This window comes from Oryctolagus cuniculus, chromosome 12 (assembly GCF_964237555.1).
Source record: "Oryctolagus cuniculus chromosome 12, mOryCun1.1, whole genome shotgun sequence".
In the NCBI taxonomy this organism is placed as follows: domain Eukaryota; kingdom Metazoa; phylum Chordata; class Mammalia; order Lagomorpha; family Leporidae; genus Oryctolagus; species Oryctolagus cuniculus.
Genome location: NC_091443.1, coordinates 34468694 through 34492150, shown reverse-complemented (window position 1 = coordinate 34492150; position 23457 = coordinate 34468694). Strand labels below are relative to the sequence as shown.

At 36.5% G+C, this 23457-nt stretch overlaps 1 long non-coding RNA gene across 1 annotated transcript; it reads right to left on the bottom strand.

Moving 5' to 3' along the window:
- Positions 1 to 3198: 3198 nt before the first annotated feature.
- Positions 3199 to 22436, bottom strand: LOC127483712 (uncharacterized). Its single transcript, XR_007910236.2, has 4 exons — positions 22015 to 22436; positions 18603 to 18794; positions 17913 to 17995; positions 3199 to 5290 (listed from the first exon to the last, which is right to left on the bottom strand). It is a non-coding gene; the product is annotated as an uncharacterized lncRNA (long non-coding RNA).
- Positions 22437 to 23457: the final 1021 nt, after the last annotated feature.

Here is a 23457-nt window from a genome sequence, read left to right as displayed (position 1 = left end):
TGTTCACTTCACAGGAAGAACAGAGAAACTATAAAGAAATAAAACTTTTTTTTTAATAAATAAGTGAGGAGTTACTAAATTTGTGAGTTCTCTAGGAGCAGATAAGAAACTAGCCCAAATATTGACAACACTTGTAATAAATGTTAATAGCCAAATGAAATTTGGAAAAATGTAAAACCAGGCAGTTTTAAAGATAAAAAGTATTGTTGGGGTATTTAAGGAATGCACGATTATAACATAAGAGAAATAATTTCAGCAACTACCAAACTAAAAATCAGGATAGTCACATTTTGAATTCACATAATAGGTGCAAAAGTTGAAAAATTATATGCAGTACTATTTTTTGAGTCTATGCTTAAAAACAAGAGTTTAATCACCTTTTTAAAAATATTTGTTAAGAAGCATGGAACTACTACTTAAACATTTATTTATAATATTAGCTTCAATATGGCCATTGGGTGTCCAAAAATAATAATCATTTGGATCACATGTTGTGGTTTTTCCTATTCACTCACATTCTAAAAAATGTTATTTTCAATTCTTACAAACTTCCTTTAGTTTAGTTGAAGTCCTTACTGATTTGTTAAGACCCACATTAACTGCCACTCTGTTCCAGAAAATCTTATCTTTTTTGCAAAAATCATATAAAGTTGTTCCTTCTTTGGCCTCCCTATATTTGTACTTTTCGTTACATTTACACATTAAATTGAAATGCATGCATGCTTCAGTGTCATTTTCTAGACATAAAGTCACTGGAAGACTGTATTTTTCACCTTTGTAACATTGACACCTAAAAAAATAAAAGGCATTCAAAAATATTTATCCATGTAATTGGCACATGAAATAAATTCCAAGTTCAAAAACCATTACTTTCTAGCACAATTTTATATAACATTTAAAAATATAATATCATGAGTATGAATGTTAGATCAAAAATTGATCACTTCTGCTGAAAAACTAGTTTCAAATAAAAATTAATTTTTAAGGTTTATTTATTTATTTGAAAGTCAGAGTTACACAGAGAGAGGCAGAGATAGAGAGAGAGAGATCTTCAATCTGTTGGTTAGCTTCTCAATTGGCTGCAACTGCCAGAGCTACGCCAATCCAAAACCAGGAGCCAGGAGCTTCCTCAGGGTCTTCCCATGTGGGTGCAGGGACCCAAGGACTTGGTCCATCTTCTACTGCTTTTCCAGGCCATAACAGAGAGCTGGATCGGATCAGAAGTGGAGCAGCCAAGATTTGCACTGTGTGTCCATATGGGATGCTGGCACTGCAGGTGGTGGCTTTACCTACTACACCATAGCACCAAGACCAGAAAAATTAATTTGGATTTAGAACAATGAAATTACAATAATTTCTGTAAGAAGCTTACCTTTTACTTCATAGATCCTGTGGTATTCAACTATCTGATACAATATTTGTTCTTTGAATATAAATGCATTTCTACATAAAAACATTATGATTTTATATAGGTATTTTATGTAGTTATATATGTTAGGTATTTAGGTGCAAGTGAATATGGTAATCTGAAAATCTATTGGCTTTTAAAATTGTCTAAAGCAGACACACATCTATTTCAACATATACTGATTTCTATACCCCTTTTGTAAATTAGCAAAAAAAAAAAAAAAAAACAAAAAAGAAATTCAAAAAAAACAAAGCTAGTATTCTAAGCAGTTGAAAACATGGAGAATACAAAAGTACACAAGACTTGAATTTCTTAGAGAATATCCTGATCATATCTTGTATTTATTTATTTATTTTTAAGATTTATTTATTATTTATTTGAAAGGCAGAATTCTACAGAAGAGGAAGAGAGAGATTCTCTATCCACTGGTTCACTCTCCAAATGGCTACAATGGTTGAGGCTGGGCCTGGACAAAACCACGAGCCTGGAGCTTCCTCCAGATCTTCTAAGTGAATGCAGGGGCCAAAGGACTTGGGAAATTTTCTGTTGCTTTCCCAGGCACATTGTCAGGGAGCTTGATAAGAAGTGGAGCAGCCAGAACTTGAACCAGAAATCACATGGGATGCCAGCGCTGGAGGCGGCAGCTTTACTCACTATGCCACAATGCTTTCCGTATGATTATGTCTTATTCCAGGGTTTATTTAGTCTGAGGCTTCTGTAATCTTCAAATAAGGTGGTCTTCATATTCTATATATATTTCCTATGCACCAATTTGGTTGAACTCCTGCAAGCCTCTTGGGTGTGTCTCTTACTAGAAATAATCGCGTCAGGCTCTGACCTTTCCTGACTTTTTATCCATCAGCAATAAAGGTTTTTTTTTTTTCAGTATTGTATTTATTTTTAAGATTTATTTATTTTACTTGAAAATCAAAGTTACTCAGAGAGAGGAGAGGCAGAGAGAGAGAGAGGTCTTCCAACCGCTGGTTCACTCCCCAGATGGCCGCAACGACCGGAGCTGCGCTGATCTGAAACCAGGAAGCAGGAGCTTCTTCCGAGTCTTCCACGTGGGTACAGAGCCCCAAAGACTTGGGCCATCTTCTACTGCTTTCCCAGGCCATGGCAGAGAACTGGATCGGAAGTGGAGCAGCCAGGTCTCCAACCAGCGCCCATATGGGATGCTGGCACCGTAGACAGTGGCTTTACCGGCTACATCACAGTGTCAGCCCCTCAGTATTGTATTTAAAACTTCCAGCCACTGTAACAGCAGTCAATAATTGTTGCAATGATTCCAGAACATGCATAAACAGGCACTTGCAAAGCAATCAGAGGTCATTTCTTCCCAGATAAATCCTGATGCCCCTTAGTGTCCCATACTTACAATTCCATTGATGCCTTCCTTTGTCTTGACTAATAGCCCTATGGGCAGCAAAGTGTTATTTAAGCTTTTCAAAAACAACAGTTTAAGAAAACCACATAAAACACTAAATGAAGCTCTTTCATAAAGTGACAAGAAACATGGTGAATAGAAGCCAAAATTTTCTTAATACTTTTAAGAATTATTTTCAGCTACATTTTTGCTATAATAATACATTCCCAGTAGAACTGCAACAAAATTGTATTTCTTATCTATTCTCAACATGAAGAAATAAAATTTAGTGATAATAGTTTAATTTTCAATGATTAATGATGTTATTATTGCTTGTTATTTTAAAAATCACAGTACTAGAATGTATTTTCAACAACATAACAGCAATTTTTATCCATAAAATGTATCATTAACTATAAATATACTAAGCACTAACATAATGCATATATCATTCCCAGAAAAAGTTTGTTTTTATTATGTTAGATTTAGAGGTACACTGTATCTTCAATGATGGAATCAGTTTCTGTCAATATTCTCTTTGTATAGCTGTGATACTTTGTTTCTTAAAGTATTTAACATAGTTCATGCTGGATTATGATTATCTACATATATTTTCCTACCATATTAGGGTATTATTTATTTTTTTGAGCTCTACTATAAATAGTTCACATTGAAGTACAACAAAAGTGTATAGTTAAAGAGAATAAACAAATCCAATCTGTACCTATGTATCCAGTAGTTGAATCACCTCAACTAATTTGTATCCAGGGCAACACTGACCACGCCACATTGTAAAAGAAACTTTATTACACTGAGAGCTTCAAAGACAAAAGCTTAACTGCATGCATTATTATTCTCAATGCAATGTGTTTTACATTTATATTTTGCTATTCTGAAGTCTGAGCCTATTATTCATCAATTCTATATCAGCACTTTGTTGTTTCAGTATTTTCTGTGGTTTATAAAATAGTCACCTATCCTAGCTCTTCGCTGACAAAGAAGACTATCCTATAGTAGCTACTATCCAAATATGACTTTAATACTCACAGATTCGTTTTTGCTCATAATCATCATTGACTAAATTTTTAATTATGTGAAGTAAAATATATGCTTTTGAAAATCCCAAACTGTTTGTACATTATGTCCTTTACATGAAAATAGATATGTTGATGATTTTTAAGTGATGATATATGTAAAAAATATCTGTAGATTGGGCAGCGTTTATTATAAATGTCTGCTAAATCTAATTAGCTTGTGGTGTTCTTCATTTGCTTGTTTCCCTGTTGATCTAAGACTGTGATTCTATATATTATTGTATGTGGAATAGTGAAGATTTCAATTATTGTTGTTAAGTTGTCCATTTCGCCTTTCAAATAAATTAGCCCTTGCTTCACTAATTTTGAAGTTTTGTTTTAGATAACCATATATATACAATTTACACACACACACACACACAATGTGTATATATATGCATATGTACATAAAACATATATATAATCTTTTTAAAAGATTTATTTATTTATTTGAAAAGCAGAGTTACAGAGAGGCAGAGGCAGAGAGAGAGAGAGATCTTCCATCTGCTGGGTCACTCCCCAAATGGCCGCAATGGTTGGAGCTGGGCCAATCTGAACCCAGGAGCCAGGAGCTTCTTCCAGGTCTCCCACGTCTGTACAGGACCCCAAGGACTTGTGCCATCTCCTACTGCTTTTCCAGGCCATAGCAGAGAGATAGATCAGAAGCGGAGTAGCCAGGACTCGAACCAGCACCCGTATGGGATGCTAGAACTAAAGGCAACAGCTTTACTTGGTATGCCACAGTGCTGGCCTCCATATATATCTTTATAATTGATGCTTGCATCATTATACAATTCCCCAATGAGGGCCAGTGCTGTGGCATAGCGAGTAAAGCCACTGCCTGCAGTGCTGGCATCCCATATGGGCACCAGTTCAAGTCTGGCTTCTCATCTTCTGATCTAGCTCTCTGCTATGACCTGGGATAGCAGTTGAAGATGGCCCAAGTGCTTGGGCCCCTGCACCTGCATAGGAGACCTGGAAGAAGCTCCTGGCTCCTGGCTCTGGATCAGCCCAGCTCTGGCCGATGCAGCCATTTGGAGAGTGAACTAGTGGATGGAAGACCTCTCTCTCTGTCTCTCCCTCTCTCTGTAACTCTACCTCTCAAATAAATAAATAAAATATTTAAATTTTTTTTCTATAAAAATTTTCTTAAGGTGTATTTAAGAGACATTCCAGCCCTTTCTTATTACTCTTAACACAGCATAAATTTTTGAGACATTTAATTTCATCCTATTTATGTCATCAAATCTAAAATACCTTAATTTTATCTTAATTAATATCTTAATTTTATTTAAGAAAAATAGAAGAACAGTGAAGAACTATGGAGCTATGAACAGAGTGCTGATGTTGCTTGTCTTTAATTTTGAAAACTGTCTCTGTTGTTGTGCTGAGTGGCAAGATCAGTGTAGAGGCGAATACACAGCATTATGCAACTGGCCCAACCTGTATAGAGAAGAAAAAAACAAAGAGATCTAATGTAAAATATTGATTTTAGATGATGATAATGTATCAACATTGGATCATCAATTATAACAAATGTACTACGCCATACAAGATTCTACTCAAAAGGGAAACTGATGGCACAGGAAGGGAGAGTGTGTGAGAACTGTACCTTTTGTTTAATTTTTCTACAAACCTAAAATTTTCTCTGAAAGCAAACTTTATTAATTTAAAAAGTAGATTTTATTAATATTCTTTATTTATTTTTGCTTTATAAATTAACATTTCTTAGGAATTTCTTAAGCCACTGAATGTATACTTAAAGACATATTTTTGAAGACTTGTATATTATTTTTGGCTCATGATTCAATAGCGATTAATCAAATATTGAAATTCAGGGTACTCAGTTGTAATCATTATGTAGAAATAAATCTATATACATATATGGATATAAATTTCAGAAATGGACTGTACAGCTTAAGATGTTAAAATTATTATTTGAAAGACTCAGAAATTACTGGAGAATTCCATTTTAGCTAGGAAATTTTGAAAGTTTGAGTCTAACTTGAATATATTCAAATAGACTAAAAAGTAAGCTATAGCAATCATGGAAGAGAGGTTTTATACTTAAGAACAATAAAATATTACCTGAATACAAACAATGTATCATTTATTTTACATAGAAGAGGTTATTCATTTTATAGATGATATATTTTCATTATATTTATTTTGAAACAATAAAACATGTATCTTTACTAATAAAATTCATGAGATAATTTTTCTAAAAACGTATTCCAAAAAACATTGATTTCCTGAGAAAAAGTGGTTCAAGTAAGTTGATAAAATGATTTGGAGAATCGCTTATTAGTATAATTTTCCTCTGACAGAGTTGCAGTGTACATTGGTATTTTAAAGACCCTGAGCTATCTTGCGCTAAACGAAGTTCTTTGACTTTGTTTAACTCAGCATTTCCAAATGTATTTGACCAGAAAATGCTTTCTTTGTTTCCTTAGAGAAGATGAGTACCCTCTGAAACTGTATGTTCCACAAGAGCAAGTAGGACATTGTCTTATTCAATCTCCTCATTTTGTATTGTTGGATGTTTAAGACCCAGGTAAATGAGATAATAATCCAAGGTAAGCTAATTTCCTCAAATCATATACCAATACTAGATTTGTAACAAATCAGAAATAGTTGTAATCTACTAGTCCCAGTCTAGCTCAGTTTCTACCATTCCACACTGTATATTTCATTGTTGCCATATATGTCTTAGCCTACAACATAAGTACTTTTGAAGGATGTTGCTGTGCTATGGACATGGTTTGGGTGTCCCCTAAAGGACCAAATGGCTGGAGATTTGTTCTTCAAGTTAGGGTGATATCAGACTGTGCTACTGAACCAAGCAGAGCCTTGTCAGAGTTCTTTGGGACATTGGGGGCTGTGCCCTTGAAAGGGATTAACGTATTCTCATACCACCCATGGACTTTCATGAGAGGTTTGTTACAAAAGGAGAAAGATTGTTCCTTGTCTTTCTCTGCTTCCAGATTGAGTTGTGACCAGTTACTCTGACGCACATACTCTATTACGATCTACCATTTGCCATGGGACCCTCACTAGAACTGACCCAAGGTAATCTCCATGTCCTTGAACCCCCAAGATTCTGAGCTAAATAAACCTCTTTTCTTCCTAAGTGGCTTCTCTCAGGCACTTCACTATAGTGATGAAAATTGAATATTACAGATATATAAATGCTGTTACATTTACTTTTAAAAACAGTCTATCTGGATATGTCTGTTTCTTTTCATACGCAACTCGTGTGTAAGAGCATGTATTTCTGTGTTTGTTTTTATTTTTGTCTCTGAAAATCTTATATGTGCATGTGTACCTGAAGCTTGTTTTTCAATATTTACACCCTAACAAGAACAGAGAAAGAACACTGAAATATATACAAATTATCTTAACTAAAGGGGTCATTTTTATTAAACACATTATATTTGGATATTGTGTACCAAGGAATATAAATAGCTCTACTGGAAATAAATGGTTTCTCTGGAATATGCTAGATTATATCACTAAAACCTCAAGGCCAAACATCACTTGGACAAAATTAATACATGTAACATGTGACATTAATTCTATTAAATATAAACATGGTGGCCAGGAAGAAAGCATAAGGAGGGAAACACAAGGCTAAGAAAATGACCTTCCTTTTACATTTTATTAACAAATCCAGCTTTCCTCAGCAAGTGGTTCTAAATATCACATAAGAATATTCACCCTAAGCTATTCTCAAATCATATCCAACTTGACTGTCTTTTTTTTCCTAACAAATATAATGTAAACCACCCCCCAGGGGGGAAAAAAAAAACTAAAGTGCTAGAAAAGTCTGTTTTCCAAAAGGGAAATGTTCAATCTAATTTCTTTATTCTCCTTTTAACAAAGTTAAAAGTATATTTTAACTAGCATGCTATATAATCAGTGGTTTCATATTGAATACTTTTTAATGAAATAAATGTGTATTACTGATACTCCTGACTTTAGCATAAACTATTTGAACAAATAAGCTCTGAGTTACTAAAGTGTCTGATTGAGCATTTAATAGAAGTTAATATGAATTATAATGGGATCTATGTTTCTGTTCAAAAAGAAAAATTCCTGTTTAACCTAGTGCACAATGTGTAAGTTATTCTTGTCAGAGAACATATCTATAAAGACTGCTATCATATCACTGTTGTGTCTGGAATGCTGAACAAAATTATCTTCATGAGAGAGTTGAAAAGGGAAATACTAATTAAGTAGGACCCTGAAAAGAGGAAGAACATCCTCCCTGGAATAACAACTACTACAGGGAATATTTTCTGAATCCTCTGGAGAACACAACTGTTGATAGAAAAACAAATTATAAGAGGCTGGAATTGTGGTGCAGAAGGTTAAGCCACTGGCTGAGATGCCAGAATCCCAATATGTACCTTGGTTTGAGTTCTGGCTGCACCACTTCTGATGCAGCTGCTTGCTAACGTGGCTGGGAAAGCAGCAGGGGATGGTCCAAGTACTTGAGCAGCTATTATCCATATTGGAGACACAAATGGAGTTTCATTTTGGCCTGGCTAATTTGGGGAGCGAAGCAACAGATCAGATTCTCATTCTCTCTCTCTCTCTCTTTCATTCCCTCCCTTTCTCCCTCTCCCTGTCCCCATCCCTCTCTCCCCTTCTCTGTCACTCTTTCAGCTAAATAAATCTTTTTAAAAAGAAAAAAAAAGGGGGGGGGTCCAAGATGGCTGAATAGCATCAAGGTGGTCTGATTTAGGTTGGATGAAATTAATATTAAAAAAAGTGGGGAAAGTGAACTCTTAGGGTGAAGCTGCAGAGGAAACTGCAATAGGAAGTCCTGTGAAAGCAGTAGAAATGGCCCGGACCTGTGTGGAAGGTGCAGGCATGCAGCAAGGTGCAACGAAACAACAAAAGACCCAGCAGCATGGATCAGAGGAAGAAGGCACCTGCTGTGGCAAACCAGGTGAGATTAGACTGCACAGGCCTGCACCACTGTTGATACAGCAGGAGGGAGAGCTTAGTGAACTGCACATTTTGGAGTCAAGTCCGAATGCCCCAGGACAGTGGGGGTTGGGGGAGCAGTGCATTGCTCTCTCTCCCCTTCTTTCTCCTACAACAGTGACTTGCAGGCACTGGTGGGAGAGCAGGCACCATTTTTTGGACATAGGCAGGTAGCAGTTTCTCCAACTCATGTGCACATACCAAGCAATTATTGGGGTCACCCTCTACCCAGTCAGCAGGGGCCACTACAGCTGTTCAATAGCAACTGACAGAGATGGTCACCACTGTGCCAGTTACACCCTCATTGCAATGGGTGGGGAGGGGAGCCATCCCTAGAGAAGGAAAGTGCCACCTGTGGGACTCTTCTATGCACCAAACAAAATGGTAAAACCAGTGGGCCTGTGGCTTGCAGGTATTGTGCACACCTATGAACCAAAAATCTTACCAGAGAGAAAAACTGGCATTCCCCTCTGACGTCGAATCTGGTTAGGAGGACCAGACTCAATCCAGTGGGCTGGAACATACATGGACAGTGGCTCTGAGAACACCTCAGTCTCCCCGCAGACAGGATGGGCTAGCAGGGCTGAGTGGCCCCACTTGCACTCCTTGACCCTGAGAGCCCTGGGAGCTGAGACAGAAAGCACTGTGACTGTGTGAGAAGAGGTCGGGTGTAGCCGGGTTCTGGGTAATCACAAACTGCTCCAGCAGGCTTTCAGACTTCCTTGGTTGCCTACAGCAGCTCATAGCAGAGAGAACCGTGCAGATCATATGTGTGATTCATATGCCAGTGCAAATGACTGTTGAACACTTAAGGCTAAGGTATGGGCATTCCTCAGGTTGGAGGGGAAGGGGTGATCACACCAACAGAGAGGACCATGGTCTCCTTCCAGTTAACCAGGTACTCAGTGCATCCTGGAGCACTTATCACCCTCCCAGGCCACATCCACCAGACACCTCTTTGTATTTGCTGAAAGTGTAGACATTCCACTAAGTCACAAAAACATAGTTCAGAGATAAAAGCCATCAGAGAAAAAAAAATTTCTACAAATGCCAAAAAAAGTGCAGATATTCAAGAAACAAGAATACAGAAGACATCAAAACCCCCAAAGGAATACAACATTTAAAAATTAGAATGCAAAGATGAAGAGATTCAGGGAATACCAGATATTGAATTCAAAAAGTTAATCATAGGATTACTCAAAAGCAATCAGAAGCAAATGCATGAGCTAAAAAAAGCCCTATATGATATGAATGAAAACTTTCCCCATGATTCTGAGATTTTAAAAGAAAAATGAAATATTGGAAATGAAGATTTCAATAGATAAAATAAAAGATACAGTGGAAAGCCTTAACAACAGAATTGGTGAGGCAGAAGAAAGAATATCTGAACGAGAAGAAATATCTCTGGAAATTTTACAGTCATACAAGAAATATGAAATAGAAATTAGAAAATTTAAAGCCACTGTTGGAGATTTATGGGAAACTATTAAAAGATCCAAAATATGGGTCTTAGGAGTTCCTGAAGGTGTGGAAAGAGAAAAGGGACTACAAGCTCTATTTAATAAAATAATTACAGAAAACTTCTTTAATTTGGAGAAAGAAAGGAATGTCCAAGTATAGGAAGCACATGGAACTCCTAATAGATATGAACAGAAAAGATCTTCACCACAACACATTTTAGTCAAACTTTCTACAGTTATGCATAAAGAAAAGGTTCTAAAATGCACATTAGAGAAGCACCAAATTACTTTCAGAGGATCTCCAATTAGACCCACAGCTGACTGCTCATCAGAAACCCAACAGGCTAAAAGAAAATGGCAAGATTTAGTACAAATCTTAAGAGAAAAAAAAACCTGTCAACCCAAAATACTGTACCCAACAAAGCTCTCATTGATGAATGAAGGTGAAATAAAGACCTTCCATAACAAACAGAAATTGAATTTGTCATCACACGTTCAGTCTTAAAAAAGGTGTCAAAGGATGTGCTATACACCGAAACACAGAAAGAAAGCCATCATCATGAATAAATTTGAAGACAGAAAAACCCACAGTAAAAATACAAAATAAATCCAAAGTAAATGTTAGGAATTTCACAGAAAAATGACAGGGCCAAGTAGTTATTTATAAATAGTTAACTTGAATGAAAATGGCCTCAACTCTCCAGTTAAAAGATAAACTGGTTGAATGGATTAAAAAATAAGAACCATCTAATTGCTGCCTACAAGAAACACACCTTATCAACAAAGATACATGTAGACTGAAAGTGAAGGGACAGAAAAAGTTATTTCATGCTAACAGAAAGTAAAACATGTAAAGTATAGCCATCCTAATATCAGACAAAATAGACTTTAACACAAAAACTATTAAAAAAAGACAAACAGGACACAACATAGTGATTAAGAGATCAATACAACAGAAAGACGTGACTATAATAAATATGCACCCAATTACAGGTGTCTGGCTATTTAAAAGAACTGTTAACAGATCTAAAGGGATACATAGACTCCAGTAAATAGTAATGGGGGACTTCAAAAGCCCACTTTCATCAATAGATAGATAAACCAGACAGAAAATCAACAAAGAAACAACAGAGCTAATTGAGACTTGGACCAAATGGACATAACTGATAACTATAGAACTTTTCACCCCACAGTTGCAGAATACACATACTTCTCAACAGTGCTTGGAAATTTCTCTAGGGTAAACTATATACTAGGCCATAAGGCAAGTGTCAGCAAATTAAAAAAATCAAAATCATACCATACATTTTCTCAGATCATAATTTATTAAAGCTCAAAACCAACACTCAAGAATCTCAAGAACATACACTAACAAATGGAGATTGAACAGCATGTTCCTAAATGAACAATGGGTTATAAAGCAAATTAAAAGAGAAATAAAAAATTTCTGGAAATGAATGACAATACCTCATATCAATACTTATGGGATGCCACAAAAACAGTGTTAAGAGGGAAATTTCAAGCAAGTAGTTCCTATATAAAGAAAATGTAAAATCACCAAATAAATAAACTATCAATGCATCTCAAAAACCTAGAAAACAAAACAACAAACCAAACCCCAAATTAGTAGGAGGATAGCAATAATTAAAATTAAGAAAAAAATAAACAAAATTGAAACAAAAAACAATAGAAAAGATCAATGAAATGAAGAGTTGATTACTTGAAAAAATAAACAAAAATGACACAGCATTGGCCCAACTAACCAAAAAAAGAGGGAGAAGACCCAAAATAACAAAATCAGAGATAAAAAGGAAATGTAACAACAGGTACTACAGAAGTAAAAAGAATCATCAGGAGTTACTACAAAGAACTGGATGCCATGTACCAATGCCATCTCACTAGTCAAAGTGATCAGTTCAGTTCAAAGTTAATCATACTGATAGGACTAAGAGCCAAAGGGATCACATAAACAAGACTATTGTCTGCTAATACTAACTGATAGAATCAAAAAGGGAGAGAACGATCCATCATGGAAGCAGGATACACAGCAGACTCATAGAATGGCAGATGTCCTAAACAGCACTCTGGCCTCAGAATCAGCCCTTATGGCATTTGGATCTGGTTGATGAGCCCATGAGAGTATTTTAGGCATGGAAAGCGAAGACACTCTGGCAAAAAAACAAAACAAAACAAAACAAAACAAAACAAAACACAAACCAACTATATGAAATATCTCTGCAAGTGAGATCCCAGTGGAAAGAACGGGCCATCAAAGAAGGAGGTACCTTTCTCTGAAGGGGAGGAGAGAACTTCCACTTTGACTACGACTTTGTCTAAATAAGATTGGTGCTTTCTCCTGGTCTTTCATGCAGGTGCAGGGCCCAAGCACGTGGGCCATCCTTCACTGACTTCCTGGGCCACAGCAGAGAGCTGGACTGGAAGAAGAACAACCAGGACAGAATCCTGCACCCCAACCGGGACTAGAACCTGGGGTGTCGGCGCCGCAGGTGGAGGATTAGCCAAGTGAGCCACAGCACCGGCCTCTGGATACATTTAATCTATCTAAATTGAGTCATGAAGGCATGGAACACTTACACAGACCAATAACCAAGGAAGAGATTAAATCAGCAATGAAGACTCTCCCAACAAAGAAAAACCCACATCCTGATAGCTTCACTGCTGAATTCTACCAGACATTCAAAGACCTAATTCTCAAACGTGAACAGGAAAGGATCCTCTCACACTATGAAGTCTGCATCACCTTAATTCCTTAACAAGAAAAGATGCAACTAGAAAGAGAATTATAGACCAATATTCCTGATGAATGTAGATATCATAAGCATTATCAGTATGAACATTTGTCCAATAAAAAGATCATTAGCTGAAAAGTAAAAAAGAAAAGCAGCTGATAAAAATGTTAATATCTAAAATTTTAACATTTACATTCAGTATATAAGGATTGAAAAATCATTCTGCAGTGAGAATTAGTACTAGGTATCTTAAGTTTTCTATCACTACAGGGAAACCATTGTGAACTCAGTATCTTTAAACAACATGAATATATTATCTCATCATGTCAGCACATTGTTGATTTAAGGTCTCTATTCAGGGTCTAATCAGACAGCAATCAAGATGTTTCATGTGAACTCAGCTGAGGCTCACTATTTTCTTGCTAAATCCTTAGTTGTTGGCAGTTTTCAGTTTCCAGTGGTTGGGGGACTGAGTCCATTTTTCCTTTCAGGTTTTCCAAATGGCTCTAAACTCTAGTGTCAGTCTTAGATTGTTACCTCTTACACTATGGTAGCAGGAATATCTATCTTCATTCCACACACATGAATTCTAATAAATGTAATGTCATTGCAAGATTGACTATCTCATTACCTGTACTATGACATAACCTGATCAAAGAAACAAGTAAACCATAATATCAACAAGTCCCATCTTGTTTCTAAGGAAGTGGTAAAAACTTTCACAGTATCAGTACATTAGGATGTGAGAATCTTGGGGGATGTCCATCTTTGTGGCTATACTTCTGCCTATGATACTAGAAAACAACACCTCATTTTATAAAAGGTGGGAATAAGGGAAGCATGGGACGTAGAAAAAGGTTTCAGAAAAACCTATACAGTTTGACATACATTCAAAATGGAAAGAATTCTGATAAAGCAAAATACAAATGATCAAATTAAAATTTCCTTTAGCTCTCACCCAAGTTTTAACCTTTCACTCTATAGGTATCCTTTCTTTTTAAGAATCATATATTTCTTTAAAATTCTATGAGAAACAATGACTTGATCAGCTCTTGTCCTGACGGTTGATGTACAATGTAATACTTTATCCATTTTAGCATTTTTTTTGTTCTAGTAAAATTCTAATATATTTAAATTTTAATGTTCAACCCGGCGCCGTGGCTCACTAGGCTAATCCTCTGCCTTGCGGTGCCAGCACACCGGGTTCTAGTCCCAGTCAGGGTGCGGATTCTGTCCCGGTTTCCCCTCTTCCAGGCCAGCTCTCTGCTGTGGCCAGGGAGTGCAGTGGAGGAGGACCCAAGTGCTTGGGCCCTGCACCCCATGGGAGACCAGGAGAAGTACCTGGCTCCTGCCATCGGATCAGCACGGTGCGCCGGCCACAGCGCGCCAGCCATGGCGGCCATTGGAGGGTGAACCAACGGCAAAGGAAGACCTTTCTCTCTGTCTCTCTCTCTCACTGTCTACTCTGCCTGTCAAAAAAAAAATTTTTAATGTTCAAATGTTATCATATTAGAAGTCTTAATATAATTTTAAATGCATTGTTTGCAATCATTACTAGGACTTTTAATATGATTAATATTAATTTAGTTAATATAGTATAAAATATATTTATATTGCATGTCATTTCTTTGATCTTCCCTAATGATTTTATGTTCCTAAAGGGTGATAAAAATAGACTTAACATTCTTTCATCTTTACAACACTGTTGACTGTTTTCTTCCTGATCATATGTCCCTACTCTTCCTTTTCTTAGAACATTTATTTTATAAAAATACAGTTGTAAATTTTCTATGTCTTCTAGATTTGAATCTTTTACAATCAAGACTTATCTTTATCATGATCGCATGAGTTATCCTTTCTAAATGTCATCATGAAAGAAGATGTTACCTCTCCTTCCAGTTTCTGTAGAAGGGTAGCCAGATATACTCAATGACTGACAATTAGCAATAGGAGCTGACCTGAGCACATTGACTAACTTCCCTCCTAAGGGGCTTCACACTTTCCCATTAGCTCCCTCTAGTGTTTATAGGTCTTGGCCTCTATTGTGATAGTCTTCAGTAAAGTCTTCCTGGACATTTTAAAAAAGTGTCTAGTACAAAGTCTGATAAGCCTCAAATTTAAAAATCCAGAATATTAGTGTTATTGTATAAGGTGGGTATCAAATGCTTACATTGAGATTTTGATACCCTAAATAGATATTTTATATATACCTTACAAAGAGAGCTACCTCACTAAAGATTACTTGTATAAGAATGCTACATTACACTATTATGTACAGGATCTGATCATAAATGAACAGAGCAGCATTTACAAAGTAAACTTTCCTCTTTATTATGCAGTTGGTCAAGAGTGTTGTGGCATTGTGGATTAGGTAGCAAAATATTTGATTGGATGGAAAAGTTAGAATTCTTAGCAAACTTTATTTCTTATCATAAGCTCAGAGACTCAGACTGTAAATAGGTTTGCCTGTTTTGTAATTGTATTTTTTTTTCATTTTACAAATTAAAAGTATGTTGTAATTTTTAAATTTAATTTTATTTATAGAAATGATGGTAAATACCTTCCATTAATTATGATATCTGAGCAAATAAATTGCTTTAGTTTTTTTTTTTTTCCAAACCTAAAACTTTACTCTGTTGCAAGTTTTTCCAACTTTAGCACTATTAAACTTCCAGGGTGAACATGCCTTTGTTGTGAGTGGAGGGCTGTTTTGTACATTATGGATGTGATGCATACCTGTTGTCTCTGCTCTCTGAAGGAGAGCTGTATATGGTGCCTCATAGTGACAACCAAAAATGTCGTTGAGTTGGAGGTGGTAGGATAGATAAAATAATTCCTTGGATAAGAACTACTGCTTTGTGGTTAGAAAACCAACATACAAAGACATTTCTTCAATTTTATATGCTTAGAATTTAATAAACTTTTAATAGGAAAAACAGCCAGTTCTCTTCCTCACAATGGGGATTTTAAATACGAGCAGGGAAGCATGGTTTGACATTTATCCACTCATTGATCTATGGGCATGCCTGGCCTGAAATCAGAACATCTGAACTTATCAAAAGTAACCTGATGCTGCTGGTGTTTGGGGATTCTTTTTTAGATATGACAACTTAAGAACAACAGAAAAGACAACTTGTCATGTTATAATCCATATATACTAAACCAAACTACATGTTTCCAATAAAGCAAAATTGGTGAAGATTTTGAGAACTGAGATGAAATTTAGTTGAAGCATTGGCTCTGAAAATAGTCCTGTCTCTATGGACTTCATGCCAACACAGGGAAGCAGATTCCACCAGGGGGCAATGGTGCCTTGTGGGTGTGTGGCACACAGAAGGATCAAGGCAAGTTCATCCAAAGCGAGATGAATATGCCTGCATGATCTGCATACAAAAGATGCTTTACTTATTCTGTATACAAAAGGCATATTTGTTGAATTAGGTTATTATGTCACCCTTCAAAACTCAGGCCAAATATCCCTCTTCATGGGAGAATTCTATAATCTACAATTTGGATCTGCTTACCCCACCTCTATTCTATAATAAAACTCTGCAATCCTCAGTCATAGCACTTATTATAACATATTATAAAAACTAATTTTTCATTGCTTTTTATTATACTAGAAATGCGTTTAAGAGCCAGTGCTGTGACCTATATGCTTCTGTATTCCTAAAAGCATAGATTGATGCTTGGTATGAAATCACTATTTGTAGAATGAAAACATTCTCAATCAGAGATGGAACCAATTATCAAAATCGCAAATTAAACCATCATGCAGCACATGAAAGGACTAAAATATAAAATTAATTGTGGAAAAAATCTAATAAGGCCAAAACATTTAGTTCTACTTGAGAGGTTGGTATTTACTAATTTTTTTTCATATGTTTTCTTTTCCTGAGATCCATTTCTCTATTTCTCCAAACATAGGCCCCATATAAACAGTCAAAGGACAAAAAGTTTCTGTTATTTCCCTTTGATTAAGACTATAGAGTCTCTCATTTCCCTAGCAGAACAGTATTATCTGTGTGTGTCTACTTGGGATGTCATATACCTCTTTATGACTAGACTACAGCAAAATTTCATTAACATTGAGTAAAGATCTAAGAAATAGTACAGTGTTTCTTCAAAATACAGCTTAGATTTTTGCTGAAAAATATTCTTTCAAAAGTTTCCATAATGCAATTACCTATTTCAAGAACAACATATAGGACTATAGGATATTTATTTTGGTGAGTGATTCAGTAATGTCACTAAGAGAGAAGTTTCTTCATAACTTGGTGCCAGATATTTTGAGTTTGTATTGATCCAAAGCTCAGCCCATGAAGCTAAAAATGTGAGACATAGACTCATAATTTATTAAAGACCATCATGTTCCAGGAAATGTGATGAATAATCCACTCTGCAAATCCATGTGAATTATATGCAGCCCTTTTCCAGTAGACAGAGATTTCTGCTGAATCCACATGAATACTCCTAATGTATATTTAATACAAAAGCAGATTGTCTCATGCAGATATTCCCTGAACAGACATAAAATGAATAGTGCAATAACAGAATGAAAGATAGCTGTCCCACTGAGTTGACTACAAAGAGATCTAAACTGATAAGGGAAGAACAGTATACAATGAGGGAATCCAATCAAGGCAGAGGTAATAAAGGAAGAAGTTTAGAAAGTTGGATAGGCATCTGAAATAAAATGAGTACTTCTGACATAGTGAAATAGTAATGCTAGCAAAATAGCATATATATATATACACACATATATATATAAATACACACACACACATATATATATATATATATAAATACACACACATACACACACACACATATGGTGCCAGAGACAAAGTAGGAAATTTTTACCTGAGTCTAGAGGCATTTCTTTGCAAGTGAACTTGGTGCTTGTCCTCAAACACTAGGAAGCTTAGAGAAAGAGGTCTTTGGTCCTGGGATAAAAAGATAAGTATCAATCAGAGAACAGAAACTATAGGTCCAAAAAACAAGCAAACAAACAAAAAAACAGTCACCTAGTATGATAATATTTGCCTATTTGCTGATTATTTCCTAAAACTCCCCTTGCAGTGGCTATATACTACACACTCAATTAATTTTCAAATAATGTTGAGAAGAAAATTCCAAGTAGAAGGAAGATTACTGAGTCTTTTAAGGGTAGGGTTTTCATTTTTATTATAGAAGTCAGACCAGCAGTTTCCTGTATATCATATGGATGGGAACAAGTGTGGGGAAAAAGACAAAGAAAGCCAACTTTTTCTCTACTATTATTGACTATGTCATCACATGCAAAATATAAAAGGTTACATCAGAATTGATGGCATACCATTAAAAGTTTCTTTATTTAAAAATAAATATTTTTATTTAAATAATAAAACTATTTTATTTAGACAATAAAGCTATTTTAAGGCCATATCTGTCTAGTGAGCAGGGAATCATATCTCAGTGTTTGAAGATACTGCACTGCAAGTCTCAGGGTGGGTCAGGAGCCTCAGGATGTTTAAGCAATATTCACAGAAGACACTCTGGCTTCACACCAACCTGGCCACAACTGTGATGCTCATCTTCAGAATGCAGGGATTTCCTGGGAAGTTTGGTTGTTTGCTAGCTCAGGAGTGTTTCCTGGAGGGAGCCAGACTCTTAATGTGAAGCCTCTTTAGCCACACTTTGACCTTCCTGTTGTCAATACTTCATCTCCCATAGCTTCCTGTAAAGACTCAGATTTCTATTACTCTGAAAACAGGAGAATAAAAACATTTTCCCCATGATTAGGAAAAATATGAAAAGAAAAATTTTAAAAATATGTATTTATCATGGTAAACACCCACATGAAACAAACATAAAATGTGGGATCTTTCATTTGAATATAACAATCTCCATTTGGAAATCCTATAATTTGAAGCAAAACTACTCTTAGGGATGCCCTGTAACCCTCTCTCCCCAGGCCAATGCCAGAAATTGTATTTAAAAAAAAAAAAAACTTTGAATACCAAGTTCTGTAGATATAGAATCTATGAAGACACCCAAACAATGAGTGGCTTTTAAGGTGCAGATTAGATAGTTTCATGGTAAATCCAGAGCCTAGTATAGTCAGAGAGCAAAGACACTTTACTCCAGTGGAGCTACTATATGCCTTCTACTGGCAAGCTAATGCAAGGGCAGTGTTAGGGTCAGATTCTCAGCTACGATTTGCCATCCCCCCATCACTGGCTCATGGAGAGATTTCTGAGTCCCAAGCACATCACATCCAACTGTAGACTACCAAAAGTACTGCCTTAGGCAGTTAGACCTATGTACATCACATTACTGCTTTACTATTGCCATTGCTATGGGTCTCATATCAAGATTCTAAGAGGAAAGATCAAGAGTTCTTTGGTTATTCTTCTCTGTCATTTTTCTAATCACTGGTACTGCCAAGAGCAGCACTCCGAGGAGAGGAGTGAGGTTACACACACAGTTAAGAACTCATCACAGGGCTCCACATTGTGGCAGAACAGGTTAAGCCTCTACCTGCGAAGCCGGCATCCCATGTGAGCACTGGTAGTGCTTAGAACCCTGCATCCATGTGCGAGACCAGGAAGAAGCTGCAGGCCCCTGGCTTTGGCCTGGCCCTGCCCCAGCCATTGTGGCTGTTTAGGGAGTGAACCAGTGATAGGAGGTTCTCTGACTGTCTCTGTCTCTAGTTCTCCTTCTCTTCCTCCTCTTCTTCTCTTTGTAACTCTGTCTTATAAGTAAATAAAAAACAAGTCTTTAAAAACCAAAACTCATCACTCCTTCTTCTGCCAATACACTAATCTAGCCAGTAGTGGATAAAATACTCCCTTTGTTTGTGACAGAAGCTTTACTTATTTATTTTATATCTCTTTTGTATGTTTTCCTTCTGCTCCCATACCTGGTTCAATAAAGCTAGAGGAAGTAAAAAAAGGAAATTTGGGCTCCGTCTTAACAGTTGAAAGATTCAAGAAGAAATACTGAAAAAGGTTGGCATTCATCTGTATTTGGAAGTTAAACTCCTTGGGAAAGATACCAGATGAGTAAGATCATTCAGAATCATAAAGGGTATTCTGTTTTTTTTTTTTTTTAATGTGTGATAGTATACACACATACACACACACACACAGGGAGGGTGTCCACATGATGCCAGTGGAGAAATAGTGCTCAAAGAAGCAGAAATGAGAAGAAATAATAACGGAAATGCGACAGAAAAAAATTGGTCTGAATTCTAACTTCTCCTCAGCCACAGTAACGAGGTAAGCCTGGGAGATGGCAAACGCAAGTGAGAAGGAGGGCTAAAAGTTGGTGGAGAATTGAGATGCTTCAAGATTGATGGACTGTGTTGTCGCTCTCCCTCCTAAGGATTAGATGTTCTCTTCGAGGCAGTCCATTTGTCTCTAGGAAAAACATTCTTTAACTATGTTCAATTTGATTGTAAAAACATGAAAGTTACATTTTTCAAGATTTGACATTTTCTTGGAAATTGCAATAGAAGAAGCAGAAGACGAGGGAGAATTACCTTTCTTGTCATTCTTGCTCAACTCATGGTAAAAGTGGGTAGGTTGGATAGGAAGAAAGTAAGTCCTGAATTGGCTTATACTAATGACACAAGTTTTCGAAGTTTAAATGAAGTCAAAGACCAATTTTTGCAGATTTGAAACAGTGGTGTGTAGAAAAGGTCTTAGATTATTCTTTTAATGTCTAGTGTTTGGTCTGGTTAAGACACTAGCTGGAATTCCCACACCCATGATAGAATGTATGTGTCAGAGTCTCAGATCTGCTCCTGATTCTGGCTTCCTGATAATGTGTTCCTTGGGGGTGTGTCTCTCCCTGCCTGTCTCTCTCCCTCTCAAATACAAATCAAATAATATTATACTTAAGTCTACTTATTTCAAAACTGAATTATAGTCTAGAAGAATATTTTCTTGGGTTAGTGGGATGAAATTGAAGGTCATTATAATTGAGGAAATTTAAATGAATATACAGATGTGATTATGGGTGGGATGTCTTAAATATGAATACACTATGTATGGTGATGTTTGTTTTCTATTAACTGATTACCACAAACTTAGCCACTTTTTAAAAATGTGTCATCTCACACTTCTGTAATGTGATATCTGTATTAGAGGTAGACTCAGAAGAGCTCTCTGCTTAGGGTCTAACCAGGTTGGAATTAAGGTTTTGGCCAGCTTGGGTTCTTTAGGAAAGAGTCTACTACCAAAATAATTCAGGTTTCTGGCTGGATTTGGTGTGTCACACCTGGAGGATGGAAACCCTCTTTTCCTTCCAGATTGTTGGTTGGGGACTACTCTAAGCTGCTAAAACCTGTCCATATCCCTAATGCATTACTCTATGTTCATGTCCCACAACAGTGTACTGAACTCCATTTGTGCTTCAAATCATTGATTTCTTCTTCTTCTGAGAGCCTAAGAACGTTCTCTTATTCTCAAGACTCTAATGGTATTATTTAACCCACAAGATAACCTCTTTTTCATGTTTTAGTGATCCAATCATAGAAAAAATATCATACTTATGAGTTGTGGGGATTAGGTAGGTATCCTGTCTATAACCTAAAGAATTAGATCTATTTATCATTAAAGTAAAGGTAAATATGGGCCGGCAATGTGGTGTAGCTGGAATCCCATATAGGCGCCGGTTCTAGCCCTGGTTGCTCCACTTCATATTCAGCTCTCTGATATGGCCTGGGAAAGCAGTACAAGATGGCCCAAGGCCTTGGGCCCCTGCATCCATGTGGAAGACCCAGAAGAAGCTTCTGGCTCCTAGCTTTGGATTGGCACAGTTCTGACCATTGTGGCCAATTGGGGAATAAACCAGCAGATGGAAGACCTCTCTCTCTCTCTCTCTTTCTCACTCTTTCTCTCTCTCTCCTCTCTCTGTGTAACTCTGACTTTCAAATAAATAAATAAATATTTTAAAAAAGGTAAATATTGGTACATACCTCCTTGATGAGATTGAATTGGAATCCCCTGGCACATTTCTAGCTCTGCCATTGGAGGTAAGTCCGAGTGAGCATGTGCCGACCTGTATATCTCCTCCCTCTCTTATTCCCACTCTTATATTTAAGATTAATTGTGTATTAATTGCAGAGTTAAACTAATGGTATTAATTAGAACAAAAAAATACTAAAAGGAATAAAATAGTTTTTCCTCAATAGTCAAGACTATGGCTGATCTAGTCATTGTTTCTCATAGTGTCCATTTCACTTCAACAGGTTTCCCAACAGAAAGAATGGGCCATCAAAGAAGAGGCACCTTTCTCTGAAGGGAGGAAGGAACCTCCACTATGATATGGCCTTGACTAAATAAGTTCAGAGTTGGTGAACTCAAGAGACTTCCATAGCCTTGACAGCTCACGGCAAGAGCCTCGGATGATTACTGACATCATAAATAAGAGTGTCAATTGTTAAATCAACAATGGGAGACACTGTGCACCTGCTTACCATGTAGGATCTCTGTCCTTAATGTGTTATACTATGAGAATTAACAGTAAATCTACTAGTCAAACAGTACTCTATATCTTGTGCGATTGTGTGGTGCAGTCTATTGAAATCTTTGCTTAGTATATACTAAGTTGATCTTCTGTATATAAAGATAATTGAAAATGTATCCTGATGAAGAGTGGGATGGGAGAAGGAGTGGGAGATGGGATGGCTGCAGGTGGGAGAGAGGTGTTGGGGGAAAAAGCCACAACAATGCAAAAGTTGTATTTTGTAAATTTACATTTATTAAATAAAAAAGGTAAATATATGACAGAAACCTCAAGAGGCATCAATGTTTATACTGAGACTTAAAGGCAGGATTTTGAATATGATTGAATATTAAGGATTTTAGAAGTGGTACCACATGGCATGTTTGAGTTCTGTAACAAAGCTGGATGAGGTAGGTGGAGCAATAGTGTTCACCTGAGAGGGCTGTGGAGATGGTTTTGGTTTTCAGGGAGAGAAATATCTTGTTTAAGGAAGCCTGAACTAAAGAAAATTTGAATAATGTGAAAAAAAATTGCTGACAATCAAATGAACTCTTTTAATGGCTCCATTGAGAAGTATTGTAATGGGATAATAAGTTGCCAGCTCCAGGTTAAACAACTTAAGGTTGTTAATACAAGAGTAATAAACAAGGAATTGCATTCTGAATTTTGATAAAGAATTGAGAGATCAGATTCTGGGTAGAAATATTAAATTGAAATGGAACTTTTGGTCAAATACACTGATAGAGCAGTACCAGCAAGGCCTCCTCCTGGTTGCTCCCCACAGTTCATAGGCATGAAGAAGCCACCAGCTACTAAGACAAAAACTACCATGTAGCAGAAATTAAACAAAATACCTGACAGTGGGAAATTGAGATAAAGTGGAGGATAGAATTAGGTAAAATGCAGCTACACA